Source organism: Neomonachus schauinslandi, chromosome 10 (genome assembly GCF_002201575.2).
Source record: "Neomonachus schauinslandi chromosome 10, ASM220157v2, whole genome shotgun sequence".
Lineage (NCBI taxonomy): Eukaryota > Metazoa > Chordata > Mammalia > Carnivora > Phocidae > Neomonachus > Neomonachus schauinslandi.
This window is the reverse complement of record NC_058412.1, coordinates 72610155-72637907: the sequence shown is the minus strand read 5'-3', so window position 1 is coordinate 72637907 and position 27753 is coordinate 72610155.

The following is a 27753-nucleotide window of genomic DNA, read 5'->3' as shown; positions in this document are numbered from 1 at the left end:
ATTCCCTGAAGGCTTTTTTGACCCTATCCCTGCTGCATCTGAATGACCCAAAAGTGGGCAGATGATCAGTGCTGGGCCAATAAGGGAACGCTGTCGTATAGACTGAGAATCTCAGAGGCCGCGTGCACCTTGGAATTATCCACTGCCACGTTCCCTCCATAAGGAGTGAGCATGACACAGGACACACCGAAAGCCAGAGGGAAGCCTCCCAGAGGCCTTGGAACCCCTGCTTCTGGCCATTCCTGAGGACCAACCATGGGCCTGCCCTTCTTGAGGCTGTGAGAGTAGACACTTAATGAGGTGAAATTCACACGGCATGAAAGTAATCACTTTAAAGTGGACAATTTCATGGCATTTAGCACATTCACCATGTTGTGCAAGCATACTGCTAATTCCAAAAACACTTTCATCATCCCAAAAGAAAAACACCATACCATTAAGTAGTCACTTCCCATCCTTCCTGCCCCCCTAGCAACCACTAATCTCATTTCTGTCTCTAGGGATGGACCTATCCTAGACATTTCCTATAAATAGACCTACCCCCAGACCTTTCTCTCTGGCTTCTTCAGTTAGCTAAGATCTTCAAGATTCATCCATGTTGTAGCATGTGTTAGAATTTCTATTTGTGGCTGGATCACATTCCATTATATGCATGCAGCACAATTTGTGTATCCATTCACCCACTGATGGACACTGGAGTTGCTTCCAGCTTTTGGCTACGTGAATAGTGCGGCTAGGAGCATGCACGTACAAGTTTTTCTTTGGTCTCTATTTTCATTTTTTTGGTGGGGGGTATATACTTAGTAGAATTGCTGGGTCATAGAGTGATTTTTTTTAAGGTTTTATTTATTTATTTGAGAGAAAGAGAGAGAGAGAGCACAGCAGGGGGAGCGGCAGAGGGTGAGGGAGAAACAGACACCCTGCTGAGCAAGGAGCTCAATCCATGCACAGGGCTAATCTGGGGATCATGATCTGAGCCTGAGCCAAAGGCAGATGCTTAACCAACTGAGCCACCCAGGTGCCCCTCATACAGTAATTCTTTTCAACTTTTTGAGGAACCACCGATAGTGTTTTCTTTTTGCTTCAAGTTGTAACACCATATTTCTGTTAGTTTCATCAGCAAGAGTCCTGCTATTATGAGCTCAAACCAGCTTTCTGGTCCATTCAGCAATTCCTCTGAAAAACCCAAACAGCAGCAGCAGGACTGGATGCCGGGCGGGACTGTGGCCTTGTCCTGACTCTCTCTGAGCTCCCCCGCTCCCTACCTGCCCTCCTTTACCACCCCCTCCTGCTAGCTCCCCCCTGTGCTGGCTTGGGCTCCCTGCTCTTCTGGGCTTCCACCTGTCCCTGCTGATGCAACCATCACCACCCTCTTCTCCCTCCATAGCATACAGCTTACCTGCGGCCCATCTCAGGTCCCCATAAAGCCTCCTACCTCTGCCCCACAGCACCTGGTACTGCCATCCTCCTGGGTATACCCACAGCCCTCACTACAGGTTTCTGCCCCATTCAGCCCTCAGCTCTGCTCTTTCTGCTTACCGCTCCTGTCACTTCAGGTGTCAGACAGCGAGGCCTACCACCCCCCTCTGCTGGCCCCCACAGGGCAGCCACTCGGTGCAGCCCATACAGATGGCTGGCACGAAGCAGCAACCGGATGCAATAAACCCCCACCTCCGAGGGGAGGACAGATCTCCTGTTTGATCACAAAGGCCCCTTATAGCCTTTACAAAACAGAAATGATATTTTTCAGTGCCTACTTCCTAGGCAGAGGTATTTTGAGCATCCACGGCGATAAAGAACAAGGACAGTTAATAGTTGTTTTTGAGGGGCACCTGGGTGGCTCAGTTGTTAAGCATCTGCCTTCAGCTCGGGTCATGATCCCAGGATCCTGGGATCGAGCCCCGCATCGGGCTCCCGGCTCAGCAGGCAGCCTACTTCTCCCTCTCCCTCTGCCTGCTTGTGCTCTCTGTCAAATAAATGAGTAAAATCTTAAAAAAAAAAAGTTGTTTTTGAGCATGACCCTGCAAGGCAGGGATTGATATACCCATTTTACGAATGAGGACTTTGGGGCCAAAAGATTAAGAAACTACCTGAGGTTAACTTGCTTTGAGCGCTAATGCTGGGTTTAGGTCCAGACCAGTCTGACTCCAAATTCTAGATTCCTTTCACCACATGAAGCTGAAATTGCCACATACTAGACTAGACACTGGCAAGATGGCAGGGAAAGAATTACATGCATTCACCCGTGTTGTACCTCATATGGGAAGGTACATGCTGGTGGAAGTACTTTTTTTTTTTTTTTTTTTAAAGATTTTATTTGACAGAGAGAGAGAGAGACAGCGAGAGAGGGAACACAAGCAGGGGGAGTGGGAGAGTGAGAAGCAGGCTTCCTGCAGAGCAGGGAGCCCGATGTGGGGCTCGATCCCAGGACCCTGGGATCACGACCCGAGCCGAAGGCAGACGCTTAATGACTGAGCCACCCAGGTGCCCCGGTGGAAGTATTTTGAAAAGCAACTTGGCAATAAGTATCAAGCCCCTAAAAGTGTTCTTACCACTTGATCTTGATGAATTTATTTTCAGGAAATCAATTTTATTATAGAAAAAGGCACATGTCCAGGGAATACATTTCTGCATTATTTATAACAGCAATTAATAGGGAGTAATCTCAATGTCCAAATATAGGAGACTAGTTAAGAAGATTATGGTATCGAGTCAAAGGAATATTGTACAGCAATGCTTCTCAAGTAGAAACAATTTTACCCCGCCAAGAGACATTTGGCAGTGTCTGAAGACATTTTTAGTTGTTCCAGCGGGGGAGAGGGAGGAGGAGGGGTTCTATGGGTATCTAAGCAGGAAAGGCCAGAGGGGCTGCTAAACATGCCACAATGCATAGGACAGGCCCCTGAATGTCAGTAGTGCAGAGGGTGAGAAACTGTTTTATAGAAATTATTAATATGAAGACTATATTTTATGTTAAGAGAAAAAATAGAAATCTAAATTTCGGGTACACTATAATTTTCACCATAGAAAACTATCTTGCATAGGAGGGAACACTACATGAAAAGATGGAAAACAGAAAAAATACTTTAGTGGAAACAGAGATAAATCTGACTCTCTGAAAGAGACATAACCATGTCATGTTATTTATCTTTTTTTTAGAGAGGGGAAAAGGGGGAGAGGGAGTGGGAGAATCTTAAGCAGGCTCCACTCCCAGCGTGGAGCCAGATGTGGGGCTCGATCTCACGACCCTGAGATCATGACCTGAACTGAAATCAAGAGTCAGACAATTCACAAACTGAGCCACCCAGGCGCCCCATGTCATGTTATTTTTTGCACTAAACAAAAAAATGGGGAAAAAAAAGTTGAAGCACAACTTGCTACAGATAGGAGTAGCAATTGTTACTAACTAGATTTAACATTGTGTCCAGCACTTTTATGCTAAAATACTTTTGGAAAGAAGAATTTTTAACAAAAGCTATGTGAACAGATTGGATCAAAAGTGGTATTTTTAGAAAATCATCCAAATGTCATAAACTACTGTGTTGATCCAGACCCCTTCTGATGCAAGGGACAGAACCAAACTGAAACTAGTTTATACACAAAAAAGAAATATATTGGTACATGAGACCCGGAAATAAAGGCAAAGATCTGGCATGAGGTCACATGGATCCAAGAGCTCACACCATGTTCTCTTCAACCGTGGATGCTTTGTGATTCCTCGGTCTTTCACTCTCAAACTAGCATCCCATACCCAGTCTCTGAACATGGCCCTCATCCCTTACTGCATACAACCTCCTCGTGCTGATGGGGAACGAAGAGGCACAAAGGCTCTGGGCTTAAGAGCATTCTGAGTATCCATCTGTGAGTCCAGAAAAAGAGAACGCTATCTCCACTCCATCAGAGAAAAATCTAAGAATGGTTTCTGACTGGTTTTGTTTGGGCCACACACTTATCCACTGGTCTAACTGCCATGATTGAATGCTGGTAATAGAAAGTAGGAGCAGAACTGGCAAGAAAGGGGGTTAGACAAAAACCACAAATATCCACCATCCGCATGAACTGGTGAACATTCGGGTACTTGAAAACATCTCGCGACACAGGCATAGGAGTGAGGTGGGAGGACAGAGTCCAAAAGATAGAAAATGTTTTGGGTGTCACATTATCAAAGTATAATGAAATATTTTGGTGGTTTGCTTTTTTTCTGCAAAAAAAAAAAAAAAAAAGAGGTAGGCTTCGGGGTAGCTGAAAGGGGTCTTCAAGAGTGTCTTAATCAACCACGTTGTTCTTGTAGACATAAGGTAACATAACAAACACATTTTTTTGGAAGCCTACAGTATCCTAGTCCTAGGTTAGGTTCTGGATACCTTGGAGAGAGGGAGAAACCATGCTTGTCAGCCTCCATGGTGAGATGGAAGAGTGCAGGTGGACTTCGGCCTTGAAGGGTATTCATTGAACCGGATCTTAGAAAGGACAGACCCAGTGAATTAACTGAAAAAGATATTGTGTAGAGCATTGGCTTTCAAAGCTTTTTTGATATAAACTCAACAACAACAACAAAAACCACATTTTACATTGCAGTTCTGTATACGTACGTCACATACACATGGAACTCACACAGTGTGATGAAACCTAACCTTACTACACGGGATGCAGTCTGATACTCTTTATCTCATTCTATTTTATTTCATTTTTGTTTATTTGAGAGAGAGAGAGAGAGTGCACATGCATGAGTGGGGGTAGGGGTAGAGGGAGAGGCAGACTCCCCGCTGAGCAGGGAGCCCAGAAGTGGTGCTCAATCCCAGGACCCTGATCATGACCTGAGCTGAAGGCAGATGCTTAACTGACTGAGCCATGCAGACACTCTATTTCATTTTTTAAAATACATCTTTGATGACCCATGAAACTGATTTCAAGTCAAAACCCACCATTGGTTTGAGACCAACAATTTGGAACATTTACTAAGAGAGGAAAAGTGGGCAGAAGACATGAATAGACATTTTTCCAAAGAAGACATCCAGACAGCCAATAGACAAATGAAAAGATGGTCAACGTCACTGATCATCAGGGAAATGCAAATCAAAACCACAATGAAATAGCACCTCACACCTGTCAGAACGGCTAAAATCAACAACACAAGAAACAACAGGTGTTGGTGAGGATGTGGAGAAAGGGGAACCCGCTTGCACTGTTGGTGGGAATGCAAACTGGCGCAGCCACTGTGGAATACAGTATGGAGTTAAAAATAGAACTATCCCACAATCCAGCAATTGTACTACTAGGTATTTACCCAAAGAATACAAAAACATTAATTCAAAGGGATACATGCACCCTGATGTTTATAGCAGTATTATCTACTAAAGCCAAATTAGGGAAATAGCCCAAGGGTCCATCAACTGATGAATGGATAAAGAAGAGGTGATTATACACACACACACACACACACACAGACACACACACACAATGGAGTATTATTCAGCCATAAAAAAAGAATGAAATCTTGCCATTTGCAACAACATGAATGGATCTAGAGAGTATTATGCTAAGTGAATTAAGTCAGTCAAAGAAAGACAAATACCATATGATTTCACGCATATGTGGAATTTAAGAAACAAATGAGCAAAGGGGGAAATAGGCAAACCAAGAAACAGACTCTTTATAACTACAGAGAACAAACAGATGGTTATCAGAGGGGAGGTGGGTGGGGGGATGAGTGAAATAGGCGATGGGGATCAAGGAGGGCAATTGTTGTGACGAGCACCGGGCGATGTACGGAAGTGTTGAATCATTACATTGTACACCTGAAACTAATATTACACTGTAGGTTAACTAACTGGAATTTAAATAAGAACTTTAAAAACAAGAGAGAGAGGCTTCATATGTACTATCAACAAAGTTTCCTTAGTCCCACATGTGGCTGGGGCTTGAAGTTTGCACCATTAGACTCACTACTGGGGACTGAGGCATCTTCAGAAGTCCCCACTAAAATGTAAATACCTTAATCTGGAGCAATAATAAAGAACTCCTCAGGGCCTACTGGATGCTCTTCTATAGGATCACACAGAAAACTCTAAGAGTGATACTGGTAGCCCTATCTGGAGAAGAAAAGTGCCGATGGGGCCTGGGCATTAGGGGTTGGCAAGAAAAGCTGAAAGAAATGCAATCATTCATTCATTCACTCATTCAAAAGCTGCTTAAATAAATTTCCTGAGCCTTTGTTTCCTTGTTATAAAACAGGGCTAAAACTGTAACATGCCTTAAAACTACTCTACCTGGAGAGAATCGTACATGCTTTATGTGATGCTCCCAGCAAAGCCAGGCACCTTCAAGGAGTCTACAGTAACAGGCTCCATTGTTCCCAACTCTTGGCTCTCTTCCTTGGAAGATGACCATACACCCCACCAACGTCAGGTCTGGCCACAGAACTTGGCTTATGCCAATGGGATGTGCCTGGGAAGGACAGAAAAAGCCTTAAGGACAAGGGGAGTTTCTTCCAGTTCTCTTGCTCTTTCCTTCAGCCCTGGCTTGTCTCGAATGAGGGCTTCCCTTGAGCAGGAGTCCCAGAAGACACAGGTGGCAGCACCACAGCTGACCCAGAGTGGCCTTCATGACACAGAAACAAGTCCATGCCCCACTGAGGTCCGGGGATTCCTTGTCACCACAGCAGAACTGTCCCTACAGAGCCCTACAAACACAAGGAGAAGCAGGAGGCACAGGAAGAGGACAAGGCAGAACAGCGGGAGGAAAGGAGGAGAAATTTTGAGTACCTGTCAGTGTTTCCAATGGTGTTAAGGTCTGGAAGAAATAGAAGACTAAGGTTAGGATATACATGCTGCCCTCTAGACATTTAAGATCTAGTTGGAGTGGAGCCATGGACAAATGAAATGGCCTAGCCACAGGGACAGCAGAAAGTAAGGGCCAAGCAGGCTCCTGACCTAAGGCTGGAGTCGTTCCAGGTATGGAGAGAACGTAGAGGACCTGAGCGGACCGTGAAGGAGACCATAGCACGCGTATGCAGAGCAGGGCCTAGAGCAGCCTGAGCAAAGGGCACAGAGCACAGCAGTGAAGGCATCTCAAGGAAAGAGGCTATGGCTGAGGAAGACATTCTCAGCTTAAGGAGTCCGTGACTTCTCTTGGGGGGGGTCATCGCAAGTCCCTCTACCTCTTAGCCAGGATTGTACAGAGCTCACTGGCCCATCTGTCTCTTTGGTGGGTAAAGGAAAGATGATTAATGAGAGGCCTGCAGATGCAAGTGGTCATATAGATACCTGGAGCTCTGGCGGCTCCGCCATGCTGAGGGTAGGTGGCTGTTCACAGCAGCTTCTCGTCACCCCAGAGGAGAGGCTGACTGCAGCTGTGGGACCTGACAAAGGGTGTGCTTGGTTTGGGTTGTGACCCCAATCATCCACCCAGTAGGACTGCATTTCTAGTCAGGGGGCCCAGACTTTCATTTCTGCCTCATCTCCATGATTTCCTGAGAAAGCTGAACCTTGCGGCCGAGTGTATGGCAGGTGACAAGGGAGAGGAGAGAGGAGAGTCAGATGGACGCTGACCTCTGTTCTCCAAGGAAAGAGCTGCTCTTTGCTCTTGCCTCTGGAATTTCCCATATGCCACACTGACCTTCATCAAAGGACAGTAGTCTTTCATAGATTGATACGTGCCCTGACCTGTTCATAGAGGGTCTTGTGCCAGTTACAGACCTCCATACAGCACAATTAGAGTTTTGTTTCAATGCGAAAATTGGCCTGAAGGAAAAATAAAGTAGGCAAAAGAGATAAAGCAAAGGAGTAAGACACACCACTAGGTAGAGAGAGGACCACAAATTTGACAGTATACACCCCAGGGCAAATACACAGAGGATAACATCAGTTGCAAGTTTCCTGGGTTTTTTGGGGTTTGTTTTTTTTTTTTTTTTTTAAGATTTTATGTACTTATTTGAGAGAGAGAGCATGAGTGGGAGGGGAGAGGGAACAGCAGAGGGAGAGGGAGAAGCAGGCTCCCACTGAGCAGGGAGCCCGACATGGGGCTCAACCCCCGGACCCCGAGATCATGACCTGAACTGAAGGCAGACGCTTAACTGACTGAGCCACCCAGGGGCCCCTCAAGTTCCCTGGTTTCTGACAGAAAAGAAACAGGTGCCTAGGTGAAGCACGACTTATACTAGCACTGAAACCAGTGAGGATTTTTCTCCCTGCCCCAAGGGAGCTGGCCGCAATGAATTCCACCTTCAGTAAGGACCCCCAGTGAAAACAACACAGGGCTCAAGGGTCAGTACAGACAAATGGCACACACTTCAGTACAGAATAGCGGCACAGGTCAAAGTTCAACTCATCAACGTGAATTATTTGAAACACCAGGACAATACAGTCTGAGTCTGTAGCCACCTGAAGATAACCTTTGACCCAAAGATAATATTTAAGAATATAGAGAAACAGATGAATGGCTTATCCTTCAAGCAATCCTCCCTAAACATTGTTTCTGAAAAATGAGCTTCTGATAAGAATTGAGCTGCCGAGTTTGAAGTTATACCATCAGGCAAAAGCTTTATTTTTCCTATTAAAGGAAGGCTGAACAGGCTTTGGCCATCAGCCAAGTGGAGGGTGGAGCCAATGTCCTCTTTTGCCAAGTTAAGGAGCCTAATCAGGATGGGAGCCAGCATGAAAATCCACTGAACCACCACCCAGAACAGGGCCAAGATGAGCAGCAAAGTTTCCCACAAGAATTAGTTCTGCATCTACTCCAACGTGGGGGCAAGGTCCCAAAAGCTGTATGTCATAGAGATCAGCTACTAGCCCGTTAGCGCAGGAAATGTTCCAAGCGGCCATTACCAATTGCCCATTAAGACCACAAAACATTTAATAAAGTGCCCAGGTCACTTAGAACCTTAATACCAATTCATGGATTAAAAAGAAATACTGCAGAATCTAACCAAAATGAACTATAAACAGTTATCTTTACAAGTCATTAAAAAAAAAAGAGAGAGAGAGAGAGAGCTAGCGTGAGAAAGAAGGGGGAAGAGTATACCAAGGCTAAGAAGAAAAAAAGGTTTGGACATCACTATGAATTATGGTCTATGAAAATAGATACTTGTCACCACAAAGTCTTCTGGTGATGTGAAAAGAAAGTTCTAAGGAATTCTCATTTGTCCCTCCCCCCCTCCCTTGCCCAACTGTCCACAGCTCACTCAACTCACCAAAACACCCTGAGGTTCTGTTTCACTTTTTCCTTCCCACACAAGCATCACACCACAGTGTGGCCTTTCCAAACCGCCACTGGCAATTTCAACTAACCTGATCACATACCAATTAATTCTAGGAGGCTAGTCCTGATGCCAAGAAACTATGGCATTGTCCCCATCGGAAATCACAACCCTCATCTACCAAGCTGGACTTGTCCCACAGGCAAGTGAAGGAATTAAGGTCCTCCCGTTTACTCATCTGAAGCGACGAACTTGAGCAAATTTTAATTTAATTCAAATTAGCCTTAAGTGGGGAAGATTGTTTGTTTGATTCCCCATGACACCTCGTATTGTGTACACTATAGGAGCTCAATAATTGCTGAATTGGTGGATACTTTATTCCAGGTGCTGTGCTTGGAGCTTTATATAATTTATTTCACACAGACATTTTGTCATTCATTCTAATAACAAACTATCCCCATTTTAAAGATGGGGAAACAGAGGTTCTGGCAAATCCATTGACTCATCCAAGACAATACAGCTAGTAAGCAGCAAAGTGGACTTGGATCCCAAGACTACCCAACGCTAAAGCCTAAATTCTTTGCACTCCCCCCGAGCCATCTTCCTATAAACACTTCGTGAAAGCTACAAACTCCTCCAGTGACCGTTGAGCCAATGACAGAAATCAGAGGCGGGCAAGACTTGGCTCGACACCATGTAAACTTTCTAACAGTTACGAAGTCCAGCAAGAGAACTGACCATAAGGTCGTGAATGCTTCATCACAGAAATGACTTTTCTGAGTTAATATGGACGGGGATCACTACTTCGCTTGAAATGCTGACCTAGATGATCTCAATATCAGAAATCAAAAAAACAAAGACTGGAAGTCAGATTCTGAGAAATGAAGCCAGAGTGGAGTTCCAGGATCCTTTCCTAAGCACCTTAGGTAGGAGACACTGTTTTTCAGGAGGTACAGAGATGAAAAGACACAATTCCCAATGTAATTTGAGCGGGACATTGAAGAAAAACAGGAATCCAGAAAATGGGAGTGGAAAAGAGTTGAATGTTATGCCTGGTCCCAAATGCAGGGAACAGGATATTCAACACAGGATCATAAGAAAGCATAGAAAATGTTTACGGAAATAGAGGGTATATCACAGAAAGTAGTGGGAGAAAAGCACAGACAGGTAATACAAGGCCAGATTATAGAGGGCTTTGAAGGAGTAAGGAGTCTGGATTTTAATTGATTGAACCTGAGAGCCCTTGAGGCTTTTTGAACAAGGGAGTGATTTATTCATGGCTGGGGCTTAAGTAGATCAAGCTGAATACTCAATAAAACATTAACAAAGATAATCCAATAACGTATAACAAGAATTATACACCATGACCCAGCAGAATTTATCCTAGGTATGCAAGGCTGGTTCAACATTCAAAAACCAATGTAACTCACAAAGTCACGAGGCTAAAGAAGAAAAGTCATATAATCATATTAATTGATTCAGAAAAGGCATTTAACAGAATTCAACCCATTTGTGGTTAAAAAAAAAAAAAAAAACCCTCAGCAAACTAGGAATAGAGGGGAACTTCATCAACTTGATACAGAACATCTACAAAAAACCTACAGCTTACATCCCATTTAATGGTGAGAAATGGGTTACATTCCCCCTAAGTTCAGGAACAAGGCAGAGATGTCCACACTCATCATTCCTATTCACAATCACACTGGAAGTCCTAGCTACTGCAGTAAGACAAGAAAAGGAAATAAAAAAAATATACAGACTGGGGGGAAAAAGAAACAATCTTCATTCACAGTTAGCAAGATTGCCTATATAAACAGATCAGTCTGGCACCTGGTATAGGAAGGGCTCTTACTAATTTGATAACATAATTTTGAATTAAAAAGATGGAACTCATTTCTCAAGTTCATGCTAGAGACCAACCAGAGCCCATTTTAGCAGTCGGTTTAGCATCCCACTCGTGTTTTCCACTCAGGTCATGATCTCAGGGTAGTGAGATTGAGCCCAGCATCGGACTCCCTGTGGAGTCTGCTTGAGATTCTTTCCCCTCCCTCTCCCTCTGCTCCTCCCCTATCTTGCACTCTGTCTCTAAAATAAATAATATTACAAAGCTGTGATCACCAAAACAGCATGGTACCGGCACAAAAACAGACACATAGATCAATGGAACAGAACAGAGAGCCCAGAAATGGACCCTCAACTCTATGGTCAACTAATCTTCGACAAAGCAGGAAAAAATCCAATGGAAAAAAGACCGTCTCTTCAATAAATGGTGCTGGGAAAATTGGACAGCTATATACAGAAGAATGAAACTCGACCATTCTCTAACACCATACACAAAGATAAACTCAAAATGGATGAAAGACCTCAATGTGAGACAGGAATCCATCAAAATCCTAGAGGAGAACATAGGCAGTAACTTCTTCGACATCGGCCACAGCAAATTCTTTCAAGATATTATCTCCAAAGGCTAGTGAAACAAAAGCAAAAATGAACTTCTGGGACTTCATCAAGATAAAAAGCTTCTGCACAGCAAAGGAAACAGTCAACAAAACAAAGAGGCAACCCACAGAATGGGAGAAGATATTTGCAAATAACACTACAGATAAAGGGCTGGTATCCAAGATCTATAAAGAACTGCTCAAATTCAACACCCAAAACACAAATAATCAAGTCAAAAAATGGACAGAAGACCTGAACAGACACTTCTCCAAAGAAGACATAGGAATGGCTAACAGACACATGAAAAACTGTTGGACATCACTAGCCATCAGGGAAATTCAAATCAAAACCACATTGAGATACCACCTTACACCAGTTGGAATAGCAAAAATTAACAAGGCAGGAAACAACAAATGTTGGAGAGGTTGTGGAGAAAGGGGAACCCTCTTACACTGTTGGTGGGAATGCAAGTTGGTACAGCCACTTTGGAAAACAGTATGGAGGTTCCTCAAAAAGTTAAAAATAGAGCTACCCTATGACCCAGCAATTGCACTACTGGGTATTTATCCCAAAGATACAGATGTAGTGAAAAGAAGTAGCACATGCACCCCAATGTTCATAGCAGCAATGTCCACAAGAGCCAAACTGTGGAAGGAGCCGAAATGCCCTTCAACAGACGAATGGATAAAGAAGATGGGGTCCATATATACAATGGAATATTACTCAGCCATCAGAAAGGATGAATACCCACCATTTGCATCGACATGGATGGAACTGGAAGGGATTATGCTAAGTGAAATAAGTCCAGCAGAGAAAGACAATTATCATATGGTTTCACCTATATGTGGAACATAAGGAATAGCATGGAGGACATTAGGAGAAGGAAGGGGAAAATGAAGGGGGGATATGAGAGGGGGAGACGAACCATGAGTGACTATGGACTCCAGGAAACAAACTGAGGGTTTCAGAGGGGACGGGGGTGGGGGGATGGGTTAGCCCAGTGATGGGTATTAAGGAGGGCACGTATTGCAATGAGCACTGGGTGTTTACACAAACAATGAATCGTGGAACACTACATCAAAAATTAATAAAGTACTGTATGGTGACTAACATAACATAATAAAAATTAATTAATTAATTGAAAATAAATCTTAAAAAAAGAACAATACAAACCAACAAGCAAACAAAACCAAACTCCCAATTTAACTTGAACTGAGTTGATATGGATGCTAACACACTTCAGTGAAAAGTGAGGGATTTCACTAGATCTCAGATATCAAGTCATCTGTCCTGTTTAGGCTGACTCAATTGCCCTCTTCTCCTCTACCCCAGAAATCAACTTCAATTTTGGAGGGTAGGACATAATAGGATAGCTGTGTACTAACAAGTTGCTTTATAATGGCCATGTAATATATTTCATCTTCTGCTAGCCTTAGCCCAAGCAATTAGGATAACACCAGAACCAAAAATGGCCACAATACAATCCAACATTTCCATATTTCTGTGATGGTTTCCAAGTGAATATATCCTTCTATAACTATCAAACTGGAGTAGAAAAACATCAGAACAATTCAATCAGTGGGAATACAGTTGAGTAGTGACAAGTGCAAGCATTAACAGAAAAAAAAAGGAAGTTTAAGACAAGTAGAATGTGAATGAATTTCTTTTACTATATTCATGCAAGGGAATATTATAAAGCAGTGAAAACAAGCAAGCTGCAACTATACACATGACCATGGAAAAAGATTCCTGATGTAATGTTGAGCAAGACTAAAAAGAATACATATAGTTTAATTTCATTTAAATAAAGTTCAGAAACAAGCAAACTAATTTTTTGCCTAGGCTCATATACACAAAAAGTCAGGCTAATGATTATCTGTAGGGGAATGGGAGGGGAGTAGATTAGAAAAGGATACACAGAGGTGTCTAGGATGTTGGTTATTTCATTATATAGAGATTCACATTTTAACAATTAAACTGTATAAAGATAATTTTATGCACTTCTTTCGGTGTATATTTCACAATAAAAGTGTCTAAAACATATTCTTTAAAAAGACAAATATAGTGTGGTTAATTAAATAGAAAAAGTAGATTTCAGCCGGACAAAGCGGAGTTTTGAGTCTTGCACCATTACTTCTAGCCGTGTGACAAGCAAGTGTCTCCATCTCTCTGAGCCCTCAGTATTCTCACTTTTGCAATGAGAATCATAGTAATATCTACCAAATATCTAGCAATAAAATGTGAAGATACACATGAACTTGATTGGCTGTCAATGGCTAAACAAATGTTTGGTTTGTTTATCCAGTTGGTAAGACGAAGCCTACCCATGAGAGCATTAAGTGTCCAAAGCAGATGAGGGTATAGGCAATGCCAAGGGCAGAGGGAGTGTCCTGAGGGCTGGAGTGGACAACAGAGGGATCCCAAAGTGCATGGGATTCCAGGTGAATCTTAAAGGATTTGCTTGAAATAAATACTGGATGAGTAAATGAATGAAAAGCATGGAGAAACAAAAGAACAAATTGGAAGGTGCAAGTTATATTCCAGAGGCAGCGAGTAGACCAGGGATTAACATTAAAGATGGCCCTGAACTCTGCAGAAATTTTGTTTAAACAAGTTTTCTCCCTGTGGGTGCCCATTTGAACATTCAGGCATTTTCTAGAGATGGGCATTTCTGTTTCCCCAGCCCTAGGGAAGCCATGAGTCTATGGAAACCACACTGTGGCTGATTTGACCCCCTGGTACAATGCTATCTCTCTGACTTATCTGTGACCCGAATATTTGGGTGTATACATTTCCTGTAGCCCCAGTGGGACAAGACAGCTCTTGCACCTGCTGACATATTTAGACACATACATTATCTCAACGGCCACTGTTCTCTGTTGATAACCACCACGTCACCTAGATTGCTAAAGTCAGCTTCCTCCACAAACCACAGTGCAAAAGATTCTCATGGGAAAAAAAAAAAAAAAAAGGTGCCAAGGCATCTTCTGACTTTGGTGCTTGTGTTTTCAAAATGAAGTTTTCAGATAAGAATACTGGTCAGAGGGACAAAGAGGTTTTAGGGCTGGGGGATTGTCCACAAAGGTAGAGTGGGAAAACAGGTAGAGGAGAGACTTAGAGGCAGCAGAAATTGATGGAAAGTGTCCTAGAGATCCAGGCTCTATAGTTTGGGGCCTGTCATTAAATCTTTCTGTGACCTTGGACAGATCATTTAACCTCTCTGGCATCAGTTTTGTTATACAGACATCAGGAGTTGGTGGATGTGACCTCTAAGAATCTCACAGCTCTTACATTCTAGGACCACAAATCACAGAGATCCAATTTCTGTTCTGGGAAGAAACAGATCAAGCCCGCTCTTCTTTTCTGATACACCTTTCTCCCCCTCATGACCCCTAGGTAACCCAGAGAAGTAACTGGACCCATCATTAGAGAGCCAATGAATAACTAAATTTGGGTGGAATCAGCAGGTTTTTCCTTTTTATTACTTTTGGTGTCCCACAAAGGAGGAGAAAAAAAATCACTGCAGGATGGTTTCCTCTACCCAATGAGGCTTGAAGTGGGATTACTCAAGTTCAAATCCCAGAAACCCCCTATGGGTACCACAGCTTTGCTAGACATTGACAGGCTGGCATCTGCCTGGAAGAGACAGGCCAGAATAGCAAGGGTTTGGGAACCTTGTCAGCTGAGGAGCAAGTAGGACTGAGGGTACTTAGACCGGACAGGAGCAGACTCCAGAGAAGCAGAATGACGGCCACAAGCAGCTGGAAGGTGGACAGAGAGGATAGGTATGTCCTATCCTCTGATCAGAGGACATACCTATCCTCTGGATAGTGGACAGAGAGGATAGGTATATCCTATAACTCTGATAGGAGTTGCTCCACAGGGTGGAACCAAAGGGCCACCAAAGGAAGCTCCAAGGAAGGCAGATTTCACCACAATCGCTCACCTGCAATTAGAGCATCCAAGACTATCTCATGGGGGTGGCGGCCTCCCTGCCCCAGCAAATGTTCTAGCCCCAAAGGCTCCATGCCCATCTGTCAAGAGACCTCAGAGAGGGGCGCCTGGGTGGCTCCGTCGGTTAAGCGTCTGCCTTCGGCTCAGGTCATGATTCCAGGGTCCTGGGATCGAGTCCCGCATCCGGCTCCCTCCTCATCAGAGAGCCTGTTTCTCCCTCTGCCTGCCACTCTCCTGCTTGTGCTCTGACAAATAAATAAAATCTTTAAAAAGAGAGAGAAAGACCTCAGAGAGCATACATTCAGCAGGGCAAGGGGTCAGGTGTCCTTTCTAAGGCTGAGATCCCCTCCAGAGGGGACTCTGGAGTTTAGCAACTTTCTAGCTTTTTTTTTTTTTTTTTTTTTTTTTTAAACGTGTCTGAATTCGTCCAAACAGAATTCTATGCTATAGGTTTGTACTTACCACTCTTCCATCAATCTTTAAGGGGAGAGGGTTTTGGTTTAAAGTCCCCATAATTTCCATTTCCTTTCCCCAATCAGAAGTCCCACCAATGGGATCAGGAATAAAACATTTTAGATGCAACAGGGATCATTAGTTACAGGTCTCGTGATGTCAATTATCCCTATGCAAAGTGAAAAATGTTGTAAGTTTGGATTTTTCAGATCAGACTGCTATAGAAAGAGAGACCCACCCTTTCCCTGCAGTACAGAGATGAATAAAACCCAGTCCCTTTTACACAGCAGTTCAGTGCTCACACCAGGCAGGGGTCCCTAGCTTAGCTTTCCTTCCATAACCTGTCTCCTACTGTGCACTCAAGACACTCCTCTTCAAAAAATCATCATCACCGGTGTCGCCATGTCAAATTGAAAGAGACAACCGACCTTTCCAACAAGAGAGGACAATTTTGTTCAACTATGAACTGCCCCTGCATGGCAATATTATGCAGCCCTGAGCAAGAATCATTGAAGATCCACGAAGCTACACGTAAAGATACCACAGTGAGGTGGGAAACACTATACACATTGTCGGCTCATAACCCTAGCAAATACGTATGTGCACATGAAATGATACAAAAACTATTTAGGACAAATTGTTGAAATGATCTCGGCAGAGCCTTATATTAGGGGCAGATTCTCCTTTTACCCTCTCCCTTCATCGGCCTGTATTTTAAATTTTCATTAATATCTTGAAATTGTTTGCATGGCAAGTAATGACTTAAATAATCATTTTAACATTACTTTTTTAAAAATATTTTATTTATTTATTTGAGAGAGAGAAAGAGCACAAGCAGAGGGAGAAGCAGGCTCCCCGCTGAGCAAGGAGCCCAATGTGGGGCTCAATCTCAGGACCCTGGGATCATGACCTGAGCCGAAGGCAGACACTTCACCGACTAAGCCACCCAGGCGCCCCTCTAGTACTACCTATTGAAGGCCAGTTTCCTTCCCTCAAGACACACTCATGTATAAACTGGGGCTGATCTCGTTTATCTAATTTTTACTTGGCCATAGCCTGCTCACTCTGAAGTGGACACACAGGTGAGAAGCTTCATAAAACGGCAATAAGCCTCCAGCTTCATTTTTTTAGCCAGGAAAGGTTTGCTCACGGAATGGTCACAATAACCCTCTGAAATAGGGATCATTTTTAGTCCTGGTTTTAAGAGTAAGTTTCACAGCCAGAACATGGTAGAGCTGGGCCTCTCAATGCAGAGTCTCTGTCCTCCACCCGTAGGCCCTGGGCAGAGTGCTCCCTCTGTGTTTTGTTAGCCTTGGTTTCCAAAGAGTATTCCAGCCGGCTGGGAAATGGCTGCCCCCACCAATGTGACGGGTACCAAGGGAAGCAGTTAGGACTAGGTCAAGGGAGCTGAAGAAAAGAGGACAGACATTAGAGGGAAGTTGGCAGAGGACAAATTGGAAAGTCACCAGTGGACAGGCTGGGAGGGAAAGGGGATGCTAGGTCTCCATGAGGACTTGGGCAGGGGCGCTGTGGGAGGACAGGGGAAGGTGGAGGAGGAGGGAAGGACAGACTCTGAAGTACCTGTGGGAAGCTTGTCCCTAAACCACTGGACACGTGGGTCAGAAGGGTAAAGCGAAGATGGGGTGAAAAAATTGGGAAGGCAGAACATTGGGGGGGGGCACTCATAGTGATATGTAAAGAATATTGTTAATCCAGTTCAACTCCTAAGTAGTTTATGGCTAAAGCTAGCTTTTGTTTTATTAATTTTTACAGATCTAAATCTCTAAGGGCTAAGGTAGAATCAACGTGACAACAACTCACCCTGCCTTTTACAACCACCGCAAAAGGGGAAACTACATAGCCAACTGTATCAAAACACAAAACAGCAAGTCCTCTTTATTCAGAACAAAACAGAGCATTCCCAAACCAGCTATGGCCAATGCCTGAGCCATGTGCACGAGAACAGCAGAGTGTTCAACACGGTACCTGCCTTCAGGGGCTACCAACATCCCTCCGTCCCTGGCATCAAATACCTGCCATGGACACGCGGGCTAAATGGGTCAGTCCACCGTGTCCTAATGAGTCCTGAAGTATCTTTCACAATTTAGGATCTGGTCTTGCCTTGAAGTTGCCAGGTTCTAGAAACTCTGTTAGGTCTTCTTTTATTCACTTGGATCATCAAAGGGCTAGGATACATAATCATTTTTCCATTGTTTGAGCAGAACCCATTATCGCTGCTGAGAAGTGATAATTGAGTTTACCAAACGTAATTACCTCTACTCAACCGACCTCCTCTTCAGTGCGCCCTTCTCAATCAGGAAGAACTAACACCACCTTGCACAAAGGACTCTTGCATATTTGAATGGCTTCCCAGGAGTCTTTGAGTGGCATGTAATTACACTTAATTTAATTTTCTTGTCATTAGTCCCAGAGGCTTTGATCCAAGGTCTGCATTATTCTCATATAAGGAAAATAAAGCTCCACCTCAAATTAAATATTTGCCTTTGTATACAGTTTGCTGTTCATTGTACAGCCCCTCTTCTGCTCGAGTCTCTGGTTTCCAGCAGCCACTTCTCGATTTGGCTTCTTTTCCACTTCCTTGTGTTTCCCAGCAGGTGTCAGGTCACCAGGAGCCCGAGCACATTCAGGTTTCAGGGACGCTTCCAGACCCCAAGGTCCCAGGAGGTGACACACATGGGAACTGACCATTTCTGGTATTTTCCAGGTGAGGCCAGAGCCATCCTCAGACCTTAAATTTGGGGGATGGGGTATTCTCACTGAAACCACAAATTGGGGGCACATGGGTGGCTCCACCGGTTGAGCATCCAATTCTTGGTTTTGGCTCAGGTCATGATCTCAGGGTGCTGAGATCAAGCCCCGTGTTGAGCCCGGTGTGGGGCTCCATGCTCGGCAGAGAGTCTGCTTGAGATTCTTTCCCTCTGCCTCTCCCCCCACCCCCATCGCTCCACTTACGCTCACTCTCTCTCAAATAAATAAACCTTTAAAAAAAAAATCAAATAAATAAATCTTAAAGAAGAAAAAAGAAAACACAAAGTGGTGGAGAAAAAATACAGCTGTCACCCATTTGTTCCAGGTAATGTACCCGGCACAAGTCCCCATCTGGCCAACTCTCCATTTTAAAACCAACATTTATTAAGTACCTTCAATGTGAGAGTACCTTATACCTATTCCCAAGGACCTAACAATATTGTGAAACAAAGATACTGAGAGAGGTCAGTAATAGCAGGAGGCTACATTAAACATAGCCTAGCACAGAAGTGCAAAAAATGTGCAGAGGAACTTCAAAAAGAGGAACAAACTTACCCGGTCATTCCTCTTCAGCTTTTGGTTACCCCCCGCCCCGCTCCTTGGTACTAAGCCAAGCATTGCACGGACCCCAACTCCCCATTATCATGATTCTTTAGAGACCACCTGAACTCTCCCCAGCTTAGATTGAGAAGTTTATCATCCAGACCACTGATTTCCTTTTCACTCCAATTTCCGGCATCACCTCAGGAGAATTTTGAATCTGTGTGAATGATATGTAACATCCCCATCTCCAGGTCCTTAACATTCTCAGTTCCATTGACCTTCACCTCCTGTCTCTGTTGGGCTGCCCATCCCCCTGGAGGATCCACCTTTCTAGATTACAAACACTGAGAACCACTTCACCTTTGAAGTCCTAACCTCAATGCTCCACTCCCAGGCCACAATCTAATTCCTCTAGCTCTCACTCAGGTCCTCCCACAACACCTACTCTCTGACCTCACCTTGACCTCTGAGCTCCAGACTCTACCTGGTTCTCCGTATCTATCAGCATCTCCTGGCTTCACTTCCGCCCCCATCTAGCCAAGACCCTACAGGGTTTCACTTCAACTGTTCTCTTGACAGCCACCTCAGCTCAATCATCTGCTTGTCTTTCTAGCACTTGCACTCCATGAAATCCTAAGCCAAGATTATCCACCTTCTATACCTGGGTCCCTTGAGCTGGGACTGATGGAGAAAATCTCACCACAAGGAAGAATGGTGCCCCACCAATTTATAGCATCAGCTATACCCTCATCACGCTCAGCAATCCCTCCACAACTTCTCCCATTACCCTCAGGGTCTTTTCCTGACTTTCATGTTTTTCCCCAAGTTCCCAGCTCAACTCTTGGTTGAGCCTAACTCTTCTTTTGCAGAAACATAAATTAAAGTCTCTCAACTTCCTGCCCCTCCATTGACACTTCCTAGCAAGTGTCATCTGCTCCACATTACCCTGCCTCAGAAGAAAAGGCATTCCGGATGTTCAGATGTATCTGTTCTCATGGACTTCTTTAAGGACTTGGTGCCATCAGGAACAATTTCTCTTCTAGAATGGTCAACCTAGGGGTTCTCACTGGATTCTTCACTTCTTCTACAGACAAACTTGTACGTCTTCTTTTCAAAGATTCTTCAACCCAACCCTCCCCTCACTTTCACATACAGTACCCTTCTCTCCCACAGCCGGGCTTCTAGGACTTTCTCACCTCCAGTCCACTCCCCAACAGGGACACTCGGGGATTCCCCTCTCCCATATCACTGAGAATGCCCACTCAACATTGATATTTGGATGTCTAATGGACAGTGCAAACCCCACGTGCCCCAAACTAAACTTCTGATCTTTGAACCCACCTTCTTCACCCACAATTCCCACCATCTCAGTTGAGAGAAACAGCATGAGCAACTGGAAAGATGACAAGAAATTTGAAGTGGTCCTTTTCTTTGTCTCATACCCCACAGCCCAATCCATCAGGAATTCTGTTGGTTCTACCTTCAAAACATATCCAGAATTTGACCCTTTTGACCACGGCCAGTGGCACCATCCTGACTCAAGATGCCATCATCTCTTGCCTGGATCACTGCAACAGGTCTCCCTGCTGCTCCCCTCCCCTCCCTACAGTCTATTATCAATGCAGTAGCCACAATAAGCTCTTTTAAAGCTTAAGTTAGACCATGTCATTCTTGGCTCAAAAGTCTCCAGTGGCTTCCCAAAGTCAAAGCCCTTCCCATGGCCTACCAAGCCCCTACCCTCCACCTTACCTCCTTGATGGGATCTCCCACTATTTTCCCCTCACTCACTCCCCTCCAGCCACACTGGCTTCCTTGCTATTCCTGGAACATGCCAGGCACATCCTACCTTAAGGCCTTTTCACTGGCTATGCCTTTTATCTGAAATACTTTTGCCCCAGATAGTCGCATGGTCAACTTCTCCCCACTTTCAAAGTCTTTGCTCCCATATAACTTTCCGACAACCATATTTAAAATTGCAACCTCTGCCCAGCATTCCTGATTTGCCCCTTATATGTTCAACTTTTTCCCTTTATAGCACTTACCACCTTCTAGCATGCTTTAAAAAAACTTAGTTATGTTCATTCTTTAACAGCTGTCTCCCCTCACTTGAATGAGATTATTCACTGATATACCCCAAAACTCTAAGAACAGTTCCTGCCATATAGTAAGCATTCAGTAAGTATTGGTTAAGAATGAATTGAATTATCAAGGTCACCAGTGCATTTCTGCCAAACCCAAAGAGAACCTTCCAGTCCTCACCTTTTTGGATCGCTCTTCAATTGTGACACTGTTGACCACTGCACCTTCCTTGAACCACTCTTTCAGTTTCTCTTCTTCATCTCTGGCCACTCATCCCTGCCTATGTATAGGTTTCTTTTCCATTAAGTATCAGTGGTCATCCCAGCTCTATCTTCAACCCCCCCTCCTCCTTAGTCCTCTTATTCTCCTTAAACAGGGTCATCCACTCAAGGTTTTGACCACCACCTTAACATTGACTGACTCATCTAAAATGTGTACCTTTGGACAGACCTCTCTTCCCCAAGTTTCAGACCTATGTAACTAGCTGGTTACCGGATAATCTCAAATTCGATATGTCCAAATCTGCTCCTCTTCTAGAGTTCCCTCTCTCCGTGAGCACTGTCTGCCCAAGCCAGAAGCTGGGAGGAACCCACGTCACTCCATCTCTCTCTCGTACCCCACATCAGATCATTCACCAGTCCCCTTGTTTCCACCCCCACTGGTCTCACCCCTCTAGCCCATCCTCCATGTCGTGCCAGCATGGTCACTCAGTGAGGTGCTTCCCCTGCTTCTCGGCCATCTACAGGGTAAATTGAAACTCTTTTCAGGCAGGAATGCCAAGCTGTTCATACAGGCCCTCCACCCCTGCCTTATCTCCCGCCCCTCCCATTTTCTACTCTGTCAGTCCTGAACTCACATTCACAGACTCCCCTGAATGTGCCCCCCAGCCTTTGCACATGCTTTTCCCTCTGCTGGTAAAGTCCTGCCCCTGCCTATCTGTCTTTAGACATCTCATTCTTCAGAGTTCACTCAGGCACCATGTCCTCCTCCAGCCTCGTCTGATTGCCCCAAGCAACCCGAAGCATTCCACCCATCCTTGAACCACATTCTGTCCGTGCCATGGCAATTACCTTGTGGTTTTGTAATTCTAACAACATTCCCTACTGACCTCCCACAGTGGTTGTGATAATAGGGGAAAGGCTTGATAAGCTGTAAAACCTCAAACAGATGTTAGTCACGAAAGGACACAGGAGCCCCATAGGGAGGGAGGCAAGGATACGATTACAATACAGTGAGATTACGACTGTCACGGAGCTATAGATGTGGAAACGGAGGCTCGGAGACCCTTCCAGCTTCACCGAGGAGCAAGAAGCACGAGGACTTGGATCCCAGTATATCCTGGTGACTGAGGAGTTTCCCTCAGAGATCAAAAGTAGGAAACAGAAACCACCCCTGCTCATTTGTCAAGCAAAAGCAGTGTAACGTAAGGAATTTGTGCGTACAGAATGGATGGTGGAAGGAGCAGGAGGAAAGGGCTCTAGGCTGGGCTGTCAGAAAGGATGAGCAGAATCCCGCCACGCAACTTGCCTGCCAAGGGAGCTGCCACCTCTACCGTAATCACAATGACAGAGAATCAAAGCCCATCACACAGAATCTCTGAAATCAAAAACACACCACCAAATCTCCAATCCCTGGGTGGGGGAGACGCCGCCACCCACCAATGTGCCAAGACACGCGTGGAGCTCGTGGCTGGGCATCAAGTCACAGCTGCAGAAACATCCACACCCCCAAACCGCGCTGGTTGCCAGCCTCCATTCCACCTCCAGACATTTCATGAGTCCATCTAACGACAGAAACCACTTTAAATCTGGAACCCTAGGAGCAGGGAAATCCGGGAAATGCCATTTTTAGCTTTCCAGCCTCTCAGGTACGGGAAGGCACGTGGAAGGAGTCTGCAATGGATGCCAACTGCCAACCCACCACACAGCACAGAGAGGGAAATGCATGAAATGATACGCATCTTATTATGGCAAAGTTCCTCTCGGGGGAGACAGCGTGATTGTTTACTTGTTGGTTGGTTGTTCTAGAACAAAGAACTAAAGGACATTTTAGTTCCTGGGGAAAAGATAAAGCTCACTCACTCCCCTCCAGCCACACTCCACCTACTACGAACTGCTTGAAAGACCTTTCTCACGTGGAGGCATTCCTTAGCGGATGTTGTGTGATGTCAAGGGCTGTGTCCTCAATGGAAGCTTGAGAGCAGATACAGGAGAGTGTTCACGGCTGGCTCTTAAAGTGGCTTTGGCTAAAATGCAAAGGCAGCACATGGACATGGATTAGGACCTCACTTGTCCCTGTATCTGTCATTAGATTGTCCAGCCCCTAGGTAGGCCTGTGGGTTTGCAGAGGAGCCTGGGGACTCAAAGCCCTTTCTACCAGAACCGTCAGTTTTTATCTTAAGCCCACATAAAATTCCCTTAGGAAAAAAAGAAAAAGGCATTTAATTGTTTTAAATGTTTGAAAATGAGTCTTTGACCATCTCTCGTAAAAATTATTTCTTACGACCAGCTTGTGGTAGGAGGCAAACGGTGGGCAATGTGAGGCTTGATACCGGCTCACAAGACCAGAGTTCTGTTCCACCGATCAAGGCTGATTCAAAAGCTTTTGAGAGGCCGGAGATGGCCAATGTTGATGTGGTCTTTCCAGATAGCAAAGTCTGTGCATTCTTCTCCAGCATCACGCCCATGAGCCCAGGTCCAGGCTGGGACTGAGACACAAAACACGTGACAAAAATGTCAGGGTATGAAAGGGGCTTAGAGATCCTCCAGCCCGGTACTGGCACTTGACAGATGAGAAGACTGAGGTCTGGAGGGAGGGAGGGAGGGACTAGTCAGCCGCAGAGCTGGGCCCTCCCTCCCCCACCAGACTCCTCCTTGTGGGCGTTCACACCTCGCCCCTCTGGCCCTTTCTACATTGCATCAATGTCCTGCCTGCACCTGCGACTCTCTTACAATCGAGTGCAGTGTTCTCCTGCAGGCTGCTGAGCATTTACTAGAGATTAGGGATTCCAAGAAAACTCTGCAAATAAATGTCTCCATCCATCATATGAGCAGCTGTCTGAAAGGGCCTAAACTGCAGAAACAAAATGCACCCCCCCCCCCCCGCCCGCTGCCTTTTGTTTTTTCCCACAAAATGATCTACCACCCTTGTCGTCTCTCTCCTCCTTCTTCGGCAGAACTCCTGGCCTCTAATTCCCAGAGAGGCCTGCCAAATGTGGCTAGACTTTCTACCAATCCAGCAAAAACAGCTGAGGCTTGGCTCAGCCCAGCCATTGCCAGGGATCTTTCCACCTAGGCCAAGGGTCAGATCTCAGCAGAAAGCCAGGCCAGTCAGCCCAGGTTCTCAAACTGGTAGCTAGAGGCCGAGTCCCGACGCAGGGTCAGGGTGGAGAGCACATTCTGAAAGGACAAGGAGCCCAGAGTGGTGGAGAGAGCTTGTTGGAGGAGACCCGTCAATCGGGAGCTTCGGCTCTGCTTCTCACCAGTTACTGCTTATATTTGGCCAAACGAACCCAGTCACCTCAGGTGGAAGACCTTAAAGCTAACTTTCTCCCCACACCAGGCTTTCCTCCAGGGCCTTGCCAGTTTCTGCCACGGTACCACTATCCTCTTGTCTTAGGCCTAAACTCAGGCCTCTTGTCTCAGGCCTAAACTCAGCCAAGTCCTATTGATCTTCATGCATAATGGCTTTTCTAGTGGTCCCTTGGGCACCATCTTGCTCTCACGTGCCCTCCTCTCTGTCCCAGAACTTACAACAGTCTCCTAAATGGCTACCCTTGGTCTCTCCAACCCTCTCTCATACACAAATGGCCACATCAATCTTCCTCACATGACTTTGCATGTGATCCTTGCTCATAAACTTGCAATATTCCCCAAAGTAATGAGCCGGGACTTCAAGGCCTTCCATAATTAGATCTCATACCATGTTTCCAGACCTGCCTCCCCGTTACAGGCATACTTTCATGAGCCTACACACACACACTTTTGATTAAGCCAGAATGATGTACTCACTCTTCCCAGGAAACGTTCCATGGGCTCCTGCCACTATGTTATTGTTCTCACCATTTCCCCACCTGGCACACCCTCCCCCATAATGTGCATGCACCTAAATCCCTCTCATCCTTCTGACCGTCCCTCCTCCTTCTACCTTGGTCCTCCTTCCAGGCCCATAGAGAGCCCTGTCCTTCCCGAATGCCCACCCCATTTGTCATCAGCACCATCTCTACATACGTGGCATGACATCTGTTGTCATGCCCATTTTACAAAGCGGAAGCTGTGCCTCAGGAGGTAAAAGATCTGTCCCCTCAAGTCTGCATGGCAATGGGTCGTTTCAGCACAACTAGTCCTGGTCTCCAGCCCAGCCCTCCCCGGCTTAGGCCTCAACTCAGGCCTCTGAGTTTTTAACCCAGGGTGCTGAGAGGAGGAGAAAGAGGTGGGAGGAGGGGGGACGGCACTCACGCTCCAAAGACCCTGAGGAGAAGCAGTGAGTAACGGTTGGCTCCCCAGTCAGCCAGAAAAAATAGGGCACGCTCACTCAGCTCGAGGGGGGCCTCCCGCCCAGCGCCCTCCGGCTGAGCAGCCACACCTAGGCCGGAGGAGGGGGCGGCTCCATGTAAACAGCCCAGTGCCCTGTGGTAGAAACACGAGGGGGCAGTGTTTCTGAGTTCCGGGGAGGCAGCACCCACTCAGGCCATCTTTGCCGACTTCTGCGTGATCACGTTGACTTGGGGGAGTTGCGCACCGTTTGTCAGACCGTGTAGGAAAACCGTAGCCAGGCCTACAAAACAGGGCGCCTTTGTCCACAGCTGACACCCTGGCCCAGAGCCCGGCTCGGCTACGGGGGAGGATTTAGGTCAGAAGGAAAATGGGGGTGGGGGTGGGGGGTGGAGGCAGCCTTAAAATCTGTTTTAGCACAAGATTAGGGAGCGGTTTCCCTCTTCCCACGGTCACACCCTCGTCCCCAGGAGCAGGGAGCAGGGGAGGCCTGGCCTTACCTTCGTACTTCATGATGGACTCTGAGGAGAAAATATCTGTAGGCCTGATTAGCCCAGCAAAAAAAAAAAGCTGTTTGACAAATTCCCATCGTACTAGAAAGTCCCCAGGCCATTTTGTGAGGCTGTCCCCTCCTTCCCGTCAGCTCAAGTCAGAAAGTCATTCCTTACCTCTTTCGAGTGTGCAGACCCGTGCAGATATGGGAGCCGAGAAAAGCTTGCAGTCAACCAGACAGGTGGCCACAGGGCTGGGAAGGATTTCCAAAGAAATGAGCTTCACGAGGCAAAAAAAAGATGTTGTCCCGAGTCATTTAGAGTTTGAGGACCGTGTCTGCTTTATATTAAGTTCATTTTCCATGGCGTTCGAGAAACTCTACTCAAGCAGGGTTTACGAGGAGCAGCCCCCTCATATTTTCCTGCTGTCATATTTTCCCTTTAAAGACATTTTCCTAAAAGCTCCTTTTCTCAGGGATCGGCCAAAGAACCCACCTCGAAAGCCAGTTCTTATCATCCATGCGCATTTATAGGGTCGGCAAATAGGTTTCAGGTTCCTGCATCTTTTACAAAAAGGGGTCAACTGCGCGGGCCTGGCCCTGAGGGCTGCAAGGCTTTTCTGCTGGCCTCGCCCGCCATCTCCTGGACAAAGGTGGAACTGCCTCCAGGGAGAGGCCTCTTCTTTGGGCAGAGGCTTCTGAACAAACTTGAAAATCAACCAGGGGAGAGCCATGAAAAAAATCACTTTTAACTGCCGAGAAAGCAGAAATCGATTTCACGTGCTACAGCAAAGCTGCATTGAACCATATACTTCGTTGTTGTTGTGTTTTAACCATTTCCAATGTGTCTTGCCTTCCTCATCACTCAATAAGCACGTGGTTGTGCACCTACTATGTGTCAGATGCCATGCTAGGTACTGGGGGAGAGATGAGTCAGTCTTTGTCCAAGAAAGAAAGAAAGAAAAGCCTAAAGTCTTTTTCTATGAACCTAAAATGTCTCAAAAAAATTAAATTAAAAAAAAAAGCCTGAGGGCGCCTGGGTGGCTCAGTTGGTTAAGCGACTGCCTTCAGCTCAGGTCATGATCCCAGGGTCCTGGGATCGAGTCCCGCATCGGGCTACCTGCTCTGCAGGGAGCCTGCTTCTCCCTCTCCCACTCCCCCTGCTTGTGTTCCCTCTCTCGCTGTGTCTCTGTCAAATAAATAAATAAAAATCTTTAAAAAAAAAAAAAAAAAAGCCTGAGGTTCAGAAGTCCAGAAACATGTGAGAGCCATTAGCCATTTCAAGGTGATTAGTGTCACGAGGGAGATGTACCACATGCCACAAGACCCCCAGAAGG